Source organism: Cryptomeria japonica, chromosome 1, assembly GCF_030272615.1.
Source record: "Cryptomeria japonica chromosome 1, Sugi_1.0, whole genome shotgun sequence".
NCBI classification, from domain to species: Eukaryota; Viridiplantae; Streptophyta; class Pinopsida; order Cupressales; family Cupressaceae; genus Cryptomeria; species Cryptomeria japonica.
In genome coordinates, this window is record NC_081405.1 from 504,534,146 (window position 1) to 504,543,744 (window position 9,599).

The window sequence follows — 9,599 nt, forward strand, 5'->3', positions numbered from 1 at the left end:
ATGGTTCTTGCATATCGTAAGATATTTGACCGATGGTACCTTTCCTGATTCTGCTAATAGGAATACTAGGGCTAGAATCCGCAAGCTGTCTGCTAGGTATATCATTCTTTCTAATGTCCTTTACCGAAGGGGTTATGATGGTCTTCTCCTTCGTTGTCTTAATAAGTCGGAAATCCCTGTTGCTCTTGAAGAGGCACATTCAGGTGCCTGTGGGGGGCATTTTGGGGGCAAATCCTTGGTTATAGATTGCTTCATATGGGATACTATTGGCAAACTATGCAGAAGGATTCCTTTTCATTTGTTAAGAAATGTCATCAATGTCAACAACACAATAATCTGATTCATGCTCCTGCCCAAGAACTTCGTTCTCAAGTAGCTTCTTGGCCTTTCTCCGCATGGGGTTTGGATCTTATTGGAAAAATCTCTCCTCCTTCATCTCAAGGACACACCTTCATTATAACCGCAACAGATTACTTTATGAAGTGGGTAGAAGCTATTCCCCTTCGCTCTACTACTGCTGAAGTGATTTGTCAATTTCTTCTAGAAAACATCATTTCTCAATTCGGGATACCTTCTACTATAATCTCAAATAATGGGACATCATTTAAGAACAAGGACGTGAAGAAATTCCTCGAGAAGTATCATATCAAACATCAATTTTCTACACCGTATTATCCTCAGTCAAATGGTCAAGCCGAATCATCCAATAAGATAATCGAACAAATTCTTCGCAAAACCGTGAATAAGCATGGTAAGGATTGGAGTAACCAGCTAATCTATGCTCTTTGGGCCTACCGAACGAGTGTACGAATTGCTATGGGAACTACTCCTTATAATCTTGTTTATGGTGCTAATGCTATTATGCCTTTAGAGTTAGAGATTCCATCACTTAGGGTTTCTCTCAAAGGCATAGTAGATGATGACTCTTATAGAGAACAACAACTTCAACAGCTTGAGATGCTTGATGAACAACGTATAAACGCTCTTGAGCATATTCAAGCGTATCACAAAACTCTACAACGAAGCTATAATGATAAGGTCATTCAATGTTCCTTCTCAATAGGTGACTTAGTCCTTTATGAGAATCAACGCAATGTGAATGCCTTACCTGCAGAAAAGGGAAAATTCAGTCCTAATTGGCTTGGACCATATATCGTTATTGAGGATTATGGATCAGGTGCTTACAAAATAGCAGATGTAGACGGTACGCCTCTTAAAGAACTTATCAATGCTATGCACTTGCATAGATATTATGCTTAATTATTTGTTCCTCATCTATCTTCTTTTCAATTCTTCAACATTGGATAATATGTTAGTATCTCCTAATTAGAGCAAAATAGAATTAAATGTTATGTTGTTTAATCTATATTGCTTCGTTCCTGACAAGCGTGTCTTCTTACTTTATGGTTTGTCTTGAATTCATTTATGTAAATTGTGAAAGATTTACATTCCATTATGCTAGCATATTATACAGTGTCTTTATGTGTTAACTAGAATCGTATCATGTCGTGTTTAAGTTCAAAATTAAATCACATTAGTTATATGATTCTTAGACTTAATGCATATTTCTTCCTTATCATCAATGTAGCACTTGATTAAATGTTTAATTAAGTCACACATGTATCAATTTAATCATGGAGCATTGAGAAATCAATCACATGGAAATTAAATTCTAAACATACATGTACGTTTACCAAATGTATTAGATTTAATCAAAACAAAATATAGATTGTTTTAAGCATTAAAGATAACACATTTGAGACAAAAGAGAAGCATGTATATATACATATATATATGTGTGTGGATTGTATACAAATGTAGGTCACTGTATATCCAAAATGTGACCTCTCCTACATCATAAAATCATCTCCTATCCCTAGGGCTAGTGGCTGGAGAGTGTCGACTGGATGCTCCCTCCTGATCTGGCCGTGAAGGTGGACCCATGGGTGTGTAGCGTGATACAGACCGTGAGTGACTCCGAGAGGAACTCCTACGATCCCTATCCATAAGGATCGCGCGATAGGTGGTAGCCTCGGCCTGAGCTGCTGCTAGATCTCGCCGTGCCTGCTGAAGGTCCTCTGATAGGACTCTCTCTCTCTCCCTCCATATGTCTACCTGTACTTAGAATGGGGAAAACAAGTCCTCATGTCGACCCGCGTTCCCCTGAGGCCTATAGGCAATCTGTGAGGAACTGGGGATCTGTGCTATCATGGAAATGTCTATCATTGCCTGCTGAATCAGGGAACGCCATTCCTGCACATTAGCTGTGGCAGTCGAACAGATTTTTGTTAGTACCATTCTATATTGTCAAAACATCAATCAATTAATATAAACCTACTATACCTGGATCTCCCTCATGCCAGTAGGGATCATGATATGGTAGCATCTGTGCCTGGGAACTGCTAGGCTCCCCTCGCTCGAATAATCTGTGCACGATGGGTGTAGGCTGGACGGTACTAGGAACAGGTCTCCGTATCGCCTCGTGTTCCCCCTGTTGGGGAATAAGAGGTGGATCCAAAGCTATGGTATCGTCTCCTGAATGGTGGGGAGCTGCATCCGAGTCCTCCTCATCATCTCTATCCTCCTCCTCCTCGTCCTCCTCATCATCCTCATTCTCATCCTCATCCGCATCATCACCTGCATCCTCCTCGTCCTCCTCGGCACTGGGCTGATCGCCTCTAGGTGGATCAGGATCTCCTGCCTCCTCATGACCCTCTCCCTCCTCTGGCTCCTCTGACCTGGATCCCTGGTCCTCATCTCGGTCTCCATGTCTCCATGGGCCTGGATAGCCTGTCGGATGATCTGGTGGAAAGATAGGACCTGGATATGATCTCATAAACCATGAGACGTACCTGCGCTATGCCCCAGGCTCTGCAGAGTAGTCAGTGACTACATCCTGATCAGATCCCTCTAAGTCTATCATCTTGATGTCATCTATCGTCGGTCTCGCTACTGCTCTAGGTCTGGGAAGGACCCGTGAGTGTCGAGTATAGATGGGCACATCGGCTGGAACACACTGCTCTAGCCTGAATTGCCTCCGTACTCGGTCAAAGTAGAATGGGACTATGATGTGTGAATATCATCCCTGCAGTAGGCGGTTCCTCTGTAGGCATGCTAACTGTCTCTCCATACCATCCCATCTGTGCATCCGTAGGTAAGGTCTCCACACTGTCACCTCGGCTGTCAGTCTGTCAAAAATCACTCTCCAATATAACAAATCTCCAAATCTCCACTCGCTGGTAAGTGGATAAGCGAACACCCTAGGTCGCTCGCTCGCTGTACTCAGCGGAAAGCCGACGGGCCTGGTGCATGTGAAGTGCTCTAAAACCCACACCTACAGAAGTGTGCATGTCATCAAACTGCAACCCTGTTCAAATACGTACTCCTCAAGGTCGTGATAGAGATGTGCAAGCATACTCTGACCCCAAGCATACACTCTCCTGTGTCTCTCCATCGCTCTGATACACCATGTGAGACCCCCATGCATGTGCGTCCCTCGCCCATTAGGGCAGATGGCTAGTGCTATGATGGCTATCATAAGGCGTCTCAGAAGGGGTACCTCCCCTGTAGGATGTAAGAGCCAGCTGACCATGATGCGACCTCTCGTCTCGCTCGGCATGACTCTCCCTATGCAATACACCTGCTCTCTCTGATGATCCTCCGCTGACCGATCGGTCATGTATGTAACAGTCGCTCCTCTGATAGGAAGACGAAGTATACGGTACACATCCTCGAGTGTGACCGTCAGCTCTCCTACTGGAAGGTGAAAAGTGCATGTGTCAGGATCCCATCGCTCCATCAATGCCATCAGCATCGCAGGATGGAACCGAATGGCTGGCATGAGGATCACGTACCACAATCCCACAATCGATAGTGTGTCTCTCTTTGCCTGAGTCAGTCGTGGAATCTGATCTCGCAAACTGCGAAGAATATGTCCCGCTGTATGCTCTCTCATGTATGGGAGACCCTGCAACACAAAAACATAACCGTAATCAGTACTCGATCATTAAAATCGCTAATGCAAATTGTCGAACATCGTATGCCAGCCCTGAAACCCCTCGCCAAGCCCTGATTGGGGACCATGGCGCCCTGATGAGGACCATGGCGCCCTGTCAGGGACCATGGCGCCCTGAGGGGACATTGGCACCCTGTCAGGGACCATGGCACCCTGAAGGGACCATGGCGCCCCTGTCAGGGACCATGGCGCCCTGAGGGGACCAGGGCGCCCCACAGGGACCATGGCGCCCTGGGTGGGCCTCGGGTCAGCATTCAAGGCCCGCATACGATCACAAAAAAGTCAAAATGCGAAAAAATAGAAAGTCAAACGTTCAGTCAACTCACCTCGTCCAGTGGCTCATCGTCGATCATGACCTGGCGCAGGATCTCAATCCTCGTGGGACGCTCCGGTCGTCGTGAAGGCATGATGATGGCTATGTGGGCTCCGCTGCACTGAATAGTATTCTGAAATCAACAAAGTGACAAATGTAAGTGTCACTTTCAAAGTATATACTCTCATTTGTTTATCTTCACTTTTAAAATCCTAATTTTCCTCTATCATTCATTTTATCATAACTTGGGTTTGGGGGATGCGATTTTTGAGCCATTTGTTGCGTTGGAATCGTATTTTCCTTCCCCTACTCTCGGGATGTTCCAAAAAGTGCTCTGATGAAGCCTATTTAGTGAACACCCCTCATCAAAACTCTCTTACACAATTTGTCACAAGTAAACATGCTACCCTGTTTCACCTCCCTAATAAGAAAGTCGAAACAGGGGGGGGCATATAGCTACTCACAGATTTCATCACTTTCCCTAGTAAGCATTAGGTGATTTTGTGATCTAACGTGTGTTTTGTAGGGAGCGGTTCCTAACTGTGTACTGCAGATACCGCTGGGGGCTTCGTCCAACAACTTATGGATATATCCTTTTTCAAATAATGTTTACTTTTCTATACTTTAGCTTGCATATGCACGTAGTACTCATATGACCACTAAAGTGGGGGCTAAATGTAGCATCGTAAATTGTACGCACTTGCTAGGGTGGTATAATTTCACACCTAGTTTAGCACCCGCCTTAGTGCATTTTGCATTTTGCATTGCATTTCTCCTTTAGAACTTAATTAATCAAATTAATTAGGTCTAAGGTCCTATTTCGTCGTCCTTTGCATCATAAAGTTGGGCCCTTTCGCTAAAGCGCGCCCTTCGCATTTTATTCCTCTAATACATCACTCAATCAAAAACCCTAATTAAGTCCTATTTTGAACTTGGGGGCTTGGTTTCGGGGTCAAAACGTCTCGAAATCACCTGTAACTTCGCGATTCTCTCTAAAATCATCATATCCGACGACCCTGAAAATTTGGTGAAAAGTTGTCGAGACCGTGGCGCCCGGAGTGCACATGGTCCCGGACATTTTTCCCGAAATTTTAGGAGCACGATCCAATCATAAAATAAAGCTTAACCCCAAGAAATTGGTGGGATATTCAATCTCTAGGTCGGCCAAAAGACGAAATTACGATCTAGGGTTTCCTACATAAGAGCTCTCTTTCTTCATTTGAAGGGATCCGATTTTTGTTTTCAGGAACTTCATATGCAGCGAAAGAGCAGATCTTGGAAGACTTCAACAACATTCAACATCCTTCTATCAAGCATCTATCAATTTCATTCCTTCACTTAGGGCTTGGAAGACATTGAAGAACAGTAGGAGATTACCGACTGAAGATTGGCTTGTACTCCTCCCTTGAGGCTTGGGTATGATTTCATGTTGTTTTTATGTCTTTGCATAAGCTTCAATATATCACTTATTCATGCTTTAGATCACTTTTCATCTTGATTTAGAGCATTTACATTATCATTTACAAGCAATTAGGGTTTACTTTCTAGGTTGCTCTAGTTTGCTTTCTTGCATTTTAGGACCTTGCACACACACTAGGTCTGCACACACAATACATTTTACGAAACAACTTGGCTATTCGTGGAGGTGGAAATCACCGAAGCGGGGGTTTGACTAAGGCAAAACCCTATATAGCCGCCCATACACCCTTTTTCAGATATCATTGCAGGTTTCGAGAATCGGACGACGCCGCAGGATATAGATCCGGAGAGAACAGGCTGAGACAGCACCCTGCATCAAATTGCAGAGCAGAAGACTGGGACAGGGGCGCTGGGTGCCCTGGTCCTGCCAGGACAGGGGCGCTGGGCGCCCTGGTCCCTGGGACAGAGGTGCTGGGCGCCCTGGTCCTCCGGACAGACAGCTTTCCGACAGTGTTTCAGAGTGCAAAACGACAGTTTCCGATGCAGTTTTCAGGACAGTGGCGCCCGTGCTCCCGTCCCGAACATTTTCAGTCCAATTTTGGCTTCGAGTACATATCTGCATTCTTATTTCATCCTTGTACTTACAGCTGTTCATTGTTTAATCTCAATTCTGCAATCTTGTCATTAGTTCGTACTTGCATTTTGGGATTAGGGTTTGAACTTGCATTACTTGATCTTACAATTTCAACAAGGGAATAGAAATCCTAATAGATATCCCGTGGCTCTCTCTTTCACAAAAAGAAGTAGCCAATTGTGCGATATCTCTAGGCTCTTTCGTATTCTGTAATGTGTGTCAAAAGGTAGGATTAGGGCATGTTAACCTAGTCTCGCTTTTTCCCCTACACAAATAGTTATTAATTTGTGTGGATATAAGATTTAATTTTCACCATTAAAAAATAGCAAGTCTATTCTAATTTCTTCTCTAAAGTTAAAGAACAAACTTAGTGTCACTTCTAAGACGACCTTTTCTAAAAGATATTTGAAGTGCTTGACAAAGAAGTATTTAAGAAAACATAAATTCAGGGATTGGCTGCAAGTGATAGCATCCAATAAGGATCACAATGTCTATGAGCTACGTTATTTCAATATTTTATTAAACAATGGAAATAGATTTAATATTGTGATCTTTCTTATGTAATGTTTCTTCCTCTATATTTAATATAAAAAAAAAATCAGTTCATTCCATTAAAATTATGTACATCAATTATCATTGATTATAAATATAAAAAAAAAAGATGTTTATCTCGCGAAAAACAAGTGAATTAAAAGTCCAACTTACTTCTTGTAATTTTTTCTACATAATTTCAATATAAGGAAAAAAGTCCAACTAACTAGGTACATGCACATTGAACACTTAAAATACGTGTCATTGAACACTGGCATGAAACAAAGGCTATGGCCCGTGAGATGATGAAGTGTCAGGTGACGTGGTGTTTGGGTGGCAAAAATCATATGTATAATGGGACCCACGGGAACTGACAATGGATATGCAGTGATATTGCCTTATGGTATGCACATCACTAAAAGTGAATGGTTAACATTTATCGTTTAGGCGGCTTTAATGTCAGCTTGTGCCAACGAAGTATGTGGTTGAACTAGTACATGTGGAGGAATGATGGCAGAGTTTGTGATTAATGTCAACAACCACCGTCGTTGGATGTCAGAAACTAGAATTGAGTGAGAGGTGTTTAAAGCTTGGGTGGATTGGAAGTCTTCATATCATACTGTCTGCACTTGTAGCATTGTCTTGGGTTTCTTAAGCAGCATGGAAGCCAATTTATCCTTCCATACTAACAAGAAATTAGTCTCATTTCTCAAACCATTTACAGACAAGAGGCTGAAAGGTTTGTTCTTGTTTAAGGATGAGCGGTTGTATGAGATTGTGAAAATGTTGTTGGGAGAGGAAATTGTCCATGTAGGTCATCTCTATAGGACAAACATGGAGGTATATTCGTTGATTGCCGCTTGGGGTTTCTAGTTTGAGGATGAGGTGGACAAGGTAAAAAATGCCCTGAGAGTTGTAATTGATTCAACCTACCTATTAAATATGGATAGTGTGTGTGCTCGTGTGGTCCTGAAGGTGGGAATTGTTCATGAGGCAGGGGTGGTTGGTTTGGTGGCGCTGCTACCACTCATTCGATGGGTTGATGATGATTTGAAGGCAAGATGCAGAGCTCTTGCTTGGCACTGGTGGAAGGCCTTCAAAATGTTCGCAAGGTTGATGCACTGTGATAAGGTTTTAACGGTCTTTCATGAAGTGGCACATGTAGAGGTAGGTCGAGAGTTGCAATCGAGAGCCAAGACTACCCAAGCAATGAAGCGGCTCTTAGAATTCTATGATGACCCAAAGTACAAGTCATTTATGGGTTAATCCTGCTATGGTTGGTGGTGTTTGGTATTGTTTGTTTGTATCTTTTTGTTCCATGTCCATTTTCTCCCCAACTTTGTATGTATGAGGGGATGTTTGCTACAAATTTTGGTACACCAAATTGGAATTCTACGATTTTTGCATGTAGTAGGGTTTTATTTTTTGTTGGGAATGGTGGTTTGGGCCCTTGGGGGTGTTTATTGTAGTGGTAGAACTCTGGTGGTTTTACTATACCACCTATACTTGCATATTTGTAATATTTTATTTCCAAGTAATACAATACAAAAATTATCGATAAAAAAAAATGAAATATCATGCAAGTTTTGAAATTACATATTTAAATTATATATTTAATTTATTTAATTCATATTCAAATCCTATTAATAATGGGATGGATGACAACTGACAACAGATAATGTCGTCCGTTGGATGAGCACGGATCAACGACTTAAGGTGTATTTCGGATCGAATGTGGGATCTCTATTTTTTTTTTTGCAAACTTTCACCGGAAACACGTGTCATTGAACACCAACAGGAAAGAAAGGTTATGGTCCATGGGACGATGAAGTGCCAAGTGACGTGGCATTTGGGTGGTAGAAATCCTATGTATAATGGGACCCATGACAACTGACAAATGATACTGTCGTCCGTTGGATGAGCACAGATCAACGACGTAAGGTGTATTTTGGGCCGAATGTGGGAACGATAAACATTTTTTGCAAACTTCTAACAAAAGACTTCCATAAACGATAAATATTTAATTAAGTATAGTTAAATTCTAAATTTGTAATTGTATACTTAATTAATTGTTATAAGCTCTATTTCAGGCATGAGTTGTAAAGGATTACAAAGTCTTCAAAACCATTCCTGAAAAGTGACTCATGTCTATTGACGTGGTCGAAAAATGGCAAAAGTACAGGGACCCATGACAATGGACAATAGATACCATCGTCTGTTGGATGAGCACAGATCAATGACTTAGGGTGGATCTCGGCCCAAATATGGGAAGTAAACACATTTGTGATAACTTCACTCATAATTAAACGGTTTACATTTAATTAACTATAATTAATTTTAAAAAGCTCTATTTCAGGTAGAAGTTGAAAAGGATTAAAAAGACTTCAAAAATAGTCTGAAAAAGTGACTCGAGTCTGGTGATGTTGCCGAAAAATGGCAAAAGTCCTAGGACCCACGATAACTGACAACATATACCATCGTCTGTTGGATGAGAACATATCAACGACTTAGGGTGGATTTCAGCCTGAATGTGGGAAGTAAACACATTTTTTAGAACTTCACCTGAAATTGAAAGTTTTACGTTTAATTAACTATAATTAAGCTCTACTTTGGGTGAAAGTTGAAAAGGATTAAAAAGACTTCAAAAATAGTTCAGAAAAGTGACTCGAGTCTGGTAACATGTCCAC